The 12,115-nt window shown below is 46.3% G+C and overlaps 1 protein-coding gene across 1 annotated transcript in view; it reads right to left on the bottom strand.

Moving 5' to 3' along the window:
* Positions 1 to 12,115, bottom strand: part of SPTB (spectrin beta, erythrocytic) — a 112,676-nt gene that overhangs the window by 49,433 nt on the left and 51,128 nt on the right. The gene's annotated exons all lie outside the window — the stretch shown is intronic.

The raw sequence follows: 12,115 nt of genomic DNA, 5'->3' as shown, positions 1-12,115 counted from the left end.
TAATTCTTGACAAACAAGTAGACAGGAGTTATTATCACAGAATTAGTAGTATTTTGACCAGCCAGCATGGCTCAGTGGTTGAGCATCGACCTATGAACCAGGAGATCACAGTTTGATTCCCAGTCAGGGCACATGCCCAGATTGTGGGCTTGCTCCCCAGTAGGGGGAGTGCAGGAGACAGCCAATCAATGATTCTCTCTCATCACTGATGTTTCTATCTCTCTCTCTCCCTCTCCCTTCCTCTCTGCAATCAATAAAAATATATTAAAAAATAAAAAGGTTTAGTCTGAGACCAAAACTCAAATATTTATCCACTAATATGTGAGTTCATACATGGAAAGTGCTTAAAACAGTACCTGGCCCACAGAAAGCTTGCTGTCACGTTAACTATCATCGTCAGCACTACTACTATTACTATTAATTACTATTACTATTACTATTACTACACGCAGGCCCATCCTAAATGCTGCAGGGAGCATGAGGCAGGCTTACTCCCTCAAGGGCCTCACAGGCTAGCTGAGGAAATAAGACACAAATCCACAAAAGTTAATTTTGCAACCACACAAGAGATAAAGGGCAGTTCATTTTAATAACACAGAAGCTGCCACCAGGTAATATTGGATTAGCTACCAGATAAATGGCACAGACAATAAATGGTTGGGGTCAAAGAGGAAAGAGGTCATTTCTAATTGGAGTCATCAAGGGGCGTGGGGAGGAGCTCAGGAAGAGAACCACTTTGGACAGGCAGAGGAGGAGGGGAGCAGGGAGGCGGGATGCGCCCACAGAGGCAGAAAAGGACAGCGCTCACTCGAGGGGACTACTGAGTAGCTACAGGTAAGAAGAAAGCATGTCGAAAACTAGATGTGGCTTTAAACTAGATGTGGAAAGCCTTGAATAAAAGGCTAAGTAGTTTAGATTTCATTCTAGAGGCAAAAGGAACCACTGAAGATGTGGCAGGATTATTTCCTGAAATATTAATTTGTAGGGCTTCCCAATGATAGTAAACAAAGTGTTTCAGCTTAAACTTAAAAAGAAGTGTGCAGAATGACAGATCTCAGAAGGAAGGGGGTAGAAGGGATGGGACGAAATTAACCAAAGAACATATATGCATATATGCATAGCTCATGGACACAGACCACAGAATGGGGGAGGCCGGGGCCTGGGTGGAGGGGGTACAAAGGGGAGGAAAATGGGGAACATCTATAATATTGTCAACAATAAATAAATTTTTTAAAAAAGGATTCTGAGGCACACAAAAGGTTTGAATAAGTAGAAAAGCATGCCCAGTTCTCAAATAGGAAAACCCAATATCACCAAAATATCAGTTTACCCTCACTTAACCTATATGCTTAATATTATTTTAAATCTATTTAAATTATGTAACTTAAATTTAGGCCAACTAGAGAAACTAAGAAAATTCATTGGGAAAAGCAACTAAAAATAGCTACAAAAATTTTTAAAAAAAGAAAGGTAATAAAGGGTGAACAATTTTCTCAGGTATCTTTTCTATCAAATATTAAATCACAGAATAAAGTTATAATAATAAAACTGTAGTGCTAGTAAATGAATAGATATAGACACATAGAAATACTCCCAAGTACACATATGTAGTTCCTATCTGATAAAGGTGGCATTTCAAATAAGAAGGAGAAAGACAGGTCACCGGGCAAAGGGTGTTGGCAAAACTAGATAGCCATCCAAGAAAAATTAAATTTTTTAAAAAATATATATTTTATTGATGTTTTACAGAGAGGAGGAGAGAGGGATAGAGAGTCAGAAACATCGATGATAGAGAAACATTGATCAGCTGCCTCCTGCACACTCCCTACTGAGGATGTGCCCGCAACCAAGGTGCATGCCCTTGACCAGAATTGAACCTGGGACCCTTCAGTCCGCAGGCCGACGCTCTATCCACTGAGCCAAACCGGTTCGGGCGGAAAAATTAAATTTATACCTCATACTTCAGGATACATTTTATTTGGGTAAAAAATTTAAATGTATAAAATGAAACCATAAACTACCATTCTTAATGTTTTTTGTTGTTGTTTTTTAAAATAACCTTTGTTTAGGGAATATGACACAAAATCCAAAAGCCAAAAAGTAAAAGACCTACAATTCAACTATGTTAAAAACATTTTAGTGTGGGATAACAACACCATAGCAAAATCAAGCAAAGGAGGAAAGACGTCAAACAAATCAAACAAATGAGGAAAGATATCACAAAGGGCTAATGACCTAATATGTAAAGAGCACCTACAAATTAACAAGGGAAAAGACTAATAATCCAATAGCAAAATGTACATAGGGATGTGAACAAAGAATTAATAGAGAAAAACCACAAAAGTCTCTTAATTGTGTAGAAAGTTATCCAAACTACTCATAATAGATGTGCAAATTAAAAGTATATATAATATATACACACACACAAGTCTAATACATGGTCCTTAACTAGTTTGAACAAATAAATCATAAAAGACATTTTGAGATAACTGGGAAAATTTGAATATTAAGTGGGTATTAGATTACCTTGGGGAATTATTGTTAATTTTATTAGGTATAATAATGGTGTTTTGGTTAGTTGAAAAATGTTCTTGTTTTTCAGAGATACACACGAGACTATTAGTGGTAAAATGTCATGATGATCTTCAATTTACTTTAAAAATACTTCAATCCCCCAAGTGAATAGCAAATATGGAAAAATATTACCAGTTGTTAAATCTAGGTAATAATTCATTCTACTTTTATCTCTTTTTGTTGTTGTTGTTAATCCTCACCTGAGGATATTTTTCCCATTGATTTTTAAGGAGAGTGGGAGAGAGAGGGAAAGACAGAGAGAAACATTGATGTGAGAGAAACATTGATTGGTTGTCTCTTGTATGAGACCCGACCAGGGCCTGGGCTGGGGAGGAGCCTGCAACCAAGGCATGTGCCCTTGACCTGAATTGAACTTGGGACCCTTTGGTCCACAGGCCGACACTCTATCCACGGAGCCAAACTGACTAGTGTTCTATTTTTTTTGTATGTTTGAAATTTTTCATACTAAAAGTCAAAAAGTAAAGTGAAAGTTTACCAAGATACCATGTTTCACTTATCAGATGGGCAAAGATCAAAAGGTCTGAAAAAATACCAGTTTGGCAAGGAGGGGGGTGGGTGGGAAGTATTCATATGCTGCTGGAGAGGGCAGAAAAGGCAGTTTGGCAAGACTGATCAGAATTACACATGCACATAGTTTTGAACCCAGTAATTCCACTTCTAGGAATTTATCCTAGAGATAAACTTATACATTTGGGAAATAACCTACATATGTAACGAGGATATTCACTGCATTTTTTGAAATAGAACAAGATTGAAAACAACCTAAATGTCCACCAAAGGGGGCTGGTTAACTTAAAATTGTATGTCCACCCCTGGCCATTGTTGCTCAGTTGGTTGGAGCATCATCCTATACACTGAAAGGTTTCAGGTTCAATTACTGGTCAGGGCACAAGTGGGAGGCAACTGATTGATGTTTCTTTCTCACATCAATGTTTCTCTCTCCCTCTCTCCCCTCCTCTTATAAAAACAAACAAATTATATGTCCGTGCAATGGAATACTATATAGCTATAGAAAAGAATGAGGAGGCTATTTATCTATTAATATAAAACAATCTTCAAGATATATTGGGTGGAGCCCAGCCAGCATGGTTGAGCATCGACCAATGAACCAGGAGTTAATGGTTCAGTTTCCAGTCAGGGCACATGCTCAGGTTGCCGGCTCAATCCTCAGTTGCGGGTGTGTAGGAGGCAGCTGATCGATGTTTCTCTTTCACTGATGTTTCTCTCTCATCGATGTTTCCATCTTTCTATTCCTCTCCTTTCCTCTCTTTATAAAATCAGTAAAAACATATTTTAAAAAAAGTTATTGGACGATGATTCTAACTGCCCTGTGTAAATGGGATCGGACAGGGGAGAGGCCGGAGCCAGGGAAACCAGCTCTCAGGTGGCTGCAGAAGTCTCTTGTGAGGTGACAAGGCCCACTGACAAATGAACTGTGGAAATGAAATGACAGGAGCTGATTTGAACAATAACACAGAACACAGGTCAACTGGCCCAGCAGGTGACAGAATTCAGAGACTGTAAGACAGAATTAAAAATGAGTTCAGGGTTTTGATCAAAGAGGCTCAAAAAGCTGGTGGTGGGAGGAGAAATGGGAACCAGGGTCTCAGGTAAGGCACCGAGGAGGGGAGAATGCAGGTCTGAAGGTCATCCAAGAGGCCCGGTATGCACTGTGATGACTTTAAAACCCTGTGATTTTCGTCCTGTCCTGCCACTTCCCGCTGTGTGACCTCCCTTATTGATGAAAGGGCACAGTAACAGTTCCCGCGGCCTCCTTCAGAGCGCCTGAGGGTCAGCCAGATCATCTGGGTAACAGGCACCGAGAACACGGAGCAGCTGAGCAAACACCGAGCACTGTTATTGGGCGCGCAGGTGGCGACTGCATGGAAACACTGCGCTCGCTGGGACTGCGGGGCACAGAGGTCGAGATGCCCAGGATTCAGCCTCAGCCTCAGCCCAGCTTTTAGTGAATAGAGAGAATTTCTGGAGAACCCACTGATTTGCTAGAAAGGATCGATTCGCATTCCCAGGCCAGGAAGCAGAGCTCCACAGTTCAGGGTGAAGAGGCATGCGGTCAGCAGGTCAGTGCTGCTCCGCAGGCGACTTCCCCACAGGCCGCCAGAGTTGGGAAGGCCTGAGCATCATCTGGTTCCAGCCTCTCACTTTCCAGTGAGGAGACAGAAGCCCGAGGAGCCAAGGGCACTGAGTGAGGGGAAGCCCATGACAGCAGCAGGAGGACAGGAGAAGCACTTTGCTGGAACGGACCATTTTCTCTTCCACACGGCCACCAAGCTGGCTCACACTGCCACCTTCCTCCTGGACCACTGTGCCTCCTCCCCACAACCTGTCTTCCCACTGAGGTCAGAGTGACCTTTAAAACCCCTAATGCAGTGGTGCTCAACATTGGCTGCACATTAGAATCACCTGGGAATCTTTTTAAAATCCTGATTTCTGGGCCTCATCCTCCGGAAATTCTGTTTCTTTGTTATGGGGTGGGGCCACAACATTAGTAACAAAGAAACAGAATTTCCGGAGGATGAGCCCAGAAATCAGGATTTTAAAAAGATTCCCAGGTGATTCTAATGCGCAGCCAAGGTTGAGAACCACTGCCCTAATGTAACCATGTCGATCCCTGTGAAAGCAGGTTGATGGGCTTCGAGCAGCTCCATTCCTCCAAGCTCCCCTGAAGGCCAGGGCTCCAGTTCTGAGAGTCCAGAGCTCTCCCTGCTAATTGCTCCCGCCCTGTGATCCTGCAGCCCTGCCATTCCTTTGCAGATGACCCCCACTTTAAATTCCTCAGCCACTCCTTTTTGAATATATATATATATATGATTGATTTCAGAGAGGGAGAGAGATAGAAACATCAATGATGAGAGAGAATCACTGATTCTCCTGCACACTCCACAAGGGGGATCGAGCCCACAACCCGGGCATGTACCCTGACTGTGCGGGAAGCCACCCATTGCCCATACTATCATGAGAGTGCACCAAGGAACGCGGAAGGCTGATGGACCTTGGGAGTTAGCAGGGCTAACTCCCAAGCACCATTGTTCTGTTGAGGGAACGCTAACTCGAAGCAATTTCCTGACCTAAGAGCCTCAAAGTAAATGTTTACTGAACCTTACTGATCTTTACTGATCTTTACTGATCTTTACTGACCACAGAGACGGTCTGTCTGCTACCTGTTTGCCGTGCTTTACTGAGGGCAAGATGTGTGTCTAAAATTGAATGAAAAGCAGATAAGGCCAGGTTCCAGTGTGCCTCTCCAAGAGAGAGGTCTCCACCTGGCCCTCCATGCCTTCTAAATTCATATTTCTTGTATAGTATTTTCATTTGTGCACCGGCCCCTCCTTCAGATCCTAAACCCCTGCCGCAAAGGTTGTGGCCAGGCTGGAAATTGAACCGTGATTGACGCTCAACCGCTGAGCCACGCCAGTCGGGTCAGCCACTCCTTTTGAATTTCCTGCTACTTCCTGCCCGGACCCTGAAGACAGCCATAGCCTATAAGGGCCCCTGCACTGTGGCTCCTGCCTGCCCCTCCTATCTCCACCCACTATTCCCCTCAAGTTCAAACAAGCCCCTACTCATCCTTGGATGACTTATCAGCTATAGGTTATGTTATAAACTCACAGTTCTCAGTAAACGTTCATTGCGTTATCATGACTTGTCATTATGCACATGTCTGTAGGGCTATAAGCACATGTGATTATTTTATCTGCTTCCTTCTCATTAGACTGTACAATGAGATTCTTTGGTTGATCTAGTTTCCAGAGTCTGAAGGCCAAAGAGTTTGGAGGCAAAATTCTCCCAGAGATTTGGCTGCTACCAAGCCTCCCTGTCATTCTCTCTCAGTGACACGATTAAAAGGGAAAATGAACAATTGCTACAGATGCTCTGAAAACACCACCTCTTTGGCCAAGCAGCATGCACGGGGCCCATTGCAGGGGGTGAGGGGAGTGGGTGCTGGCTGCTCCCAGGAGCCGTGAGCACAGCCAAGGCCTGGAGCCAGAGCCTGCCCTTGGGAACGGAGCCGACAGCCCACAGGAATGTCCCAAAGATGGAGGAGGCTATTAGCATGGCTCACTCACTGCACCGCACGGGGAGGGAAGAGAGTCTTATTATTAACCTCGGTGTATTAATATTTGATCAAGCGTCTCCACGATGATAGTCATCCAGAGAAAGGGAGCCTTTGTTCTGACAGCTCTTATCAAGAGGGGAGAGGGGCCACGGGAGAGGTGTCATGTGCTGGGCAGGACCACACAGTGCAGGTGGCGCCCTGGCCTTGATTGCAGGGTTGTCTGCACGGGTACCTGGAGGTTCATCTGCACAGTGGCCTATCTAGGGGAAGGAGGGAAACGCACAATGGCTGACCTCCAAGAGGAAGCTGCTGAGCCAATTTTCTTCCTTCTGACAGGAGTACACTGAAATGATGGTTAATAATTTTAGATATTTCTGCGGATAGTTTACTTTCTCAAAATATAGTCTCTAAATGAAACTCCATTTCACGTTTTGAAATCTGACAAGAAAACACTTTAAAAAGACCTCTCACTAATGACACCCTCTCTGTTCTCACATGTAGCGTGATAGAGACATAAGGACCAGAAACACCAGATGCCGTGGTCGCCAGCAGCTGCATCCGAATTTATCGATTTCACAGGCTGCCAAGAAGCTGCTGGTCCCCACCACAGGCCACCACAGTGTGGGCAGACCCTGCCCTCTAAAATACGTCATTCACCCTCTGGACACGAAACCGTTCTCAGGCAACCTGGGCTCATGTCACCCTGGTACAAGTGGGGAAAGGAGTTCAGGGAGGGGCTAAGCATCATCTTTTGCCACCAAAGTCAGGAAGGAACCCAACGGCGCTCTCCAGAAAGTTCCTGGGGAGCCAAGGTGGGTGGGCAGGGAGCAGCAGGGTCTGAGAGCCACGGTCCTAAGGCTCTGAGGGAACACCTGTCAATCACAGAACTTGACCTTGGGGTCTGGGCACAATGGGTCTGGAAGGTGTTCAAGGTTCAAAGTGGCAGCAACTCCGTGACTCAGAGCACGGGACGCAGCTTGCAGTGCACCTGCTGTCCTTCTGCGTTCTGTGAATTGTCCTTGACCAACCCCGCCACTCGGCCTCATCTCATTTCTAGTAAAAAGGCTACAAAGAGAGAATGCAGCAAGGAAGCACATCTCTAGTTTGAAGCATCACTTGGACTCCAATTTTGAGTGGGCTACACAAGCTGGTGCACTTTGTTCGAAAAGGGGAGCTCTGTGTCGTTTGTCCCTCAGTAATTGTTCAACAGGCCAAAGAGGAGGAGGAAGGGCGAGTCTGGCCCTCCTTCTTACAGGCCTTCTCAGGCAGCCCTGGGCTGCAACCTTCCAGAGGCCTCTGTGCACCATGGAGCTGGGATGCCAATCTGTGTGCAAGGGTGAGGCAGGGGGAGCAGGAGGGAGGAAGGAGAGGGAGGGGAGGGAGGCCGGTGCACAGGGTTTCTCTTTTTGGGCGCCTTTCTGTGGCATTGCTCCTCTCCTAGCTGGGCCATGTCTGCCCTGAGCCACTGGGGTACACAACCAGGTGTGAGGAGGTGTGCAGGCAGGCGGAGGCCTCCCCTGGGATGAGGAGAGAGCGCACAGAGGGCGGGCATTCTGGCTGGGAAAGTCCCTTGCAGCCTGCAGTGCTCCTTCCCTCCTCCAGGTGCCACAAATGTTTACCGAATGGCTGCCAGTATGAAAAGGGGAAGGACAGGCAGGGGGTGTGACAATGAGATGACTCTCCGAGGCACAGAGAGCTTTTCTACTGGAGCACTAAGGCTGGAACCTTTTGGAGGGATAGGAATTTGGCCTGTTCAGCTGCTCCCTTCCTCTAACCTTTCAAAGCAGATCCAAAGAGCGGCCTGTCTGGGAAGGTGCCACAACCATCGAAGCAGAGGACAGCTCCCTGTTCAGGAAGAAACCTCATGGCCACTCACCACAGAACCTCAAAAAGAGCTGCCAGCTTTAGAAGCTGACATTGAATTAACCTATGTTTACCATACACGTGGCATCCCATATAGTTTTACAATCCTTTCCACCCAAGACAATGCTAATCTCTGCAACATGGGATTCTTGGGCCCATTACTTATGCTCTGTCAGGGTGAGCTGCCTTACACAGCTCCAGGGTTGCTCATGAGTCAATAATCTCTGTGAATGGTGTCCTGGAGTTGTGCTGAGTACCATAGTGACAGTCACTTTGTAATCTTTGTAACCTTTGAGTTTTATCATCCACAAAACAGAGATTGCTGTTGGGAGATGTGACTCAGTAGATATCTGTGAATAAAGCATTTGGAATGGTGCCTGGCATGCTGGGCTCCCAGGCCTCCCCTTGGCATTGCCAAGGTCAAATCCACCTTCTCCCAGGAGCCTTCTGCAGCCTGTTCCATCCCACTTTCCCTGACCCCATCTCACTTTCACTTTAGCCAGGCTGATCCGCAGTTTCGAATCCAGAGTAATTCATTCTGGAGAGGTCAGTGTGGTGGTTTCCACACCGAGTAACCAGATGGCTCATTAATTCTGGCCCAGGGAGGGAGAGCTGGGGATGATCAGGGAGGCAGAATAGGGGCTTCTTCCTTTGGGGCCGAGAGGAAGTTAACTGAGAGGCAGAAAAGATGGTCCGGTTAACCAAATGCAAGTCTTCTAGCTACAGGCCACTAAGTAGAGACGGACTCACAGGAGCTGCAATACCAGGAAGAGCACTTAACAAGCTCATCCTTTGGTTCCTTGGGCTGATGGAAGAGACACACAGCTGGGATCCTGGTTGGCTGGCCTTGCCGAGAAAGTTCTCACAGCACTGGGCTTCATCCTCATGGGCACTGGGTCCCTGGGGACGAAGCCGAGTGCTCCAAACACAAGCTTCAGCCTCATTTCCCCAGTCCCTGGTTCTTTCCTCCAACCCAGGCCTTCTACGAAAAAAGAGGCTTAAGAGGGAAGAAACTGACCCTGGAGCAGGCCAAGGTCACTGGGCCAATGAATGAATTAATGATCTTGAATGTCTGAAGTTGGTAGAAGAGAAAGGACAGAAAGATACTAAGATTTCCTATAAACACAAACATTCATTTGCCTAGTATTTTATTATTAATAAGAAGCTTTCATAAACTTCCTCTTATTTGATATTCACAGCCCTGGCAAAGTACTGCTGTCCTGATCTTATGAAACAGGAAATGGATCCAGCCGTCCTCCGTAGCAGTAGCATTAGAGGTGGAACCAGGACTTGGATCTGGGACTTGTGACATTTACCCAGGACCTTCAATTTCAGAAAGAAAAGGCCAGGCCAACCTTGCCATATAGACCCACAAAGCAATCACCACCATCTTATAAGAAACACAGAACCAAGCGCCTTCCTTGCCCTGTGACCCTTAGGCGTGGGGGTGGCCGAGCAGCACGCTGAAATGATGGGAACCACAGGTAGCTTCTGCTGCCTGAGCCTCTTTGGAAAGACTGACCCCTGCCTATTCTGCCCAGGCAGCTCCAAAGACAGTACTGAAGAGAAAAATGTCAACAAGTTAAAACTGGGGAGATTGACATTTCCTTTCTCTGCTCTGCCTACCCACCTGAATGGGTCCATTGGCCATTCTACTTTGGACCTTCTCAAAACTTTAGCTTCTCCCAAATTCACTCAGAGTGGACTCTTAGGTTTTTGTTTGTTTTAAAAAATCCTGAATGGACCCCAAACTTCCATGATTACTTGTTAGTTAGATGTTCTCTTCTTTTCTCTTTTTAAAAAGAAATATATTTTTATTGATTTCAGAGAGGAAGGAAGAGGGAGAGAGAGAAACATCAATGATGAGAAAGAATCATTGATTGGCTGCCTCCGGCACATACCCTACTAGGGATCGAGCCCACAACCCGGGCATGTGCCCTGACCAGGAATCGAACCATAACCTGGTTCATAGGTTGACTGAGCCACGCCAGCCAGCTGAATTGTTAAGGTCCATGCAACTCTGCACACCGTGGTTCCTCTCTCCCGGGAAGGACATTCAGGTTCTATGGGAGATAGGTGAGGAACAGGCCAGGCTGGCGGAGACTCTTTCCTGATCAACCCATTTCCACTCGTTTCCCAGGCTGCTCATCAGACCTGGTTATACCTATAGGCCAAGCGGACAAACTCATAGCCTATCCGCCTGTCAGAGTCATGTGCACCCTTCAGCCCCAGCCCAAGCCACCTCCTCCACAAACAAGTCCTTGATTCTTTCTGCACCTCTTCCTTTGCTCTTTCATTGATATTTAATTAGGTGTCTTTCCTACGGCTCTTCTCTGATTCTACTCGTGCTAATTAATTATGATCATCATTCATTTTCCCTAATAGATCAGAAACTCCTTAGAGACAGATACTATGTAGGATTCATCTCTGTGCTTCCCCCTCCACTCTCATGTCTGGCCAGGGGCTTAGCTCTGCATGTAGTAGGAGTTCAATAGATAGTTGTTAAAATGGAATTTGCCTTAGTTTCTTAAAAAACAGGGTGTATGTGAAATGGATAAAATGATCCCCGCACAAAAGACAGTCCCGCTCGTCAAAGGTCCTATGTCAAACCTTACGGAATATGGTACCTCTCTCCCTCCAGCCACACCACCAGGGTCACTGCAGCCAGATCAGCCAGCACGAGATATAAAGAAGGCATAACCAGACCGGCAAAGGCAAGGGTTCTGAGTTCAGTTATATAAAGAGGTTAAAATTACATAAGCAAAAGCCAGGGGCTGGTGCTCTTCTATGTCCGCAAGGAAAACCAAGGAGGGATTTTGTGAGGGAGGGGTGGTGAAGAGGCAGTGAAGGGAAAGGAAAGGGAGTTTCCTGCCAAGAACAAGGACACAAAGGGGGATAGCCGAGACCTGAATGGATTCCCCACCAGGACAAGAGAATGAGACACCACCCCATTCCTTTTATGGGGACACCCAGACACTCCTGAGGGGAAAGGTCATTATGGTCTCAGAGGGGCCTAGGGCCCTGCTTATGCCTCAAGGTCAGCTTATGCCCCAAGGGCTGTGGGAGCAGAGGGAGGGAAGTTGGAAGAGTACTAGCATGAAAGTCAGATAAAGCCATGAGCAGTAGGGGCGGTGGGAGATTCCATCCAGAAAATGCCTGTGGGAAAGTCTTATCCGTCTTACAAGGCAGAAGATGGGAACCAGCAATGAGGGAGGGAAACAAGTCAGATTTGGGCCCATCACTGGTAGAGCAGGTGAAACAGTCCACCCCTACACCACCCCATATAACTCAAGCTCTCTTCACTGGCCAAGGACTGAGGGTCAGAATATAGCTCCCCTGGGCCAGGCTCCAGGGAGGCAGTGTGCACAGGGGTTGTTGGCGGGGTGGGGGTAAGGGGAAGGAATCTTAAGAATCAGAACTCAGCCAGCAAGGGGAGGAAATCTATTCTGAACCTGCTAAGTAAAAATCTAATTTAATTCCAGTTTCAGGATAAGAGGTTTAGTCCAGAAAATCCTCCTTTCCGAGGCAGTGTGGGAGGATGTTATCTGTTCTCAATTTTCTATCAAATCGCTCTTTCCC

Source organism: Myotis davidii, unplaced genomic scaffold (assembly GCF_000327345.1).
Source record: "Myotis davidii unplaced genomic scaffold, ASM32734v1 scaffold337, whole genome shotgun sequence".
NCBI lineage: Eukaryota > Metazoa > Chordata > Mammalia > Chiroptera > Vespertilionidae > Myotis > Myotis davidii.
The sequence above is the reverse complement of the archived record's forward strand: the minus strand, read 5'-3'. Positions and strand labels throughout refer to the sequence as shown.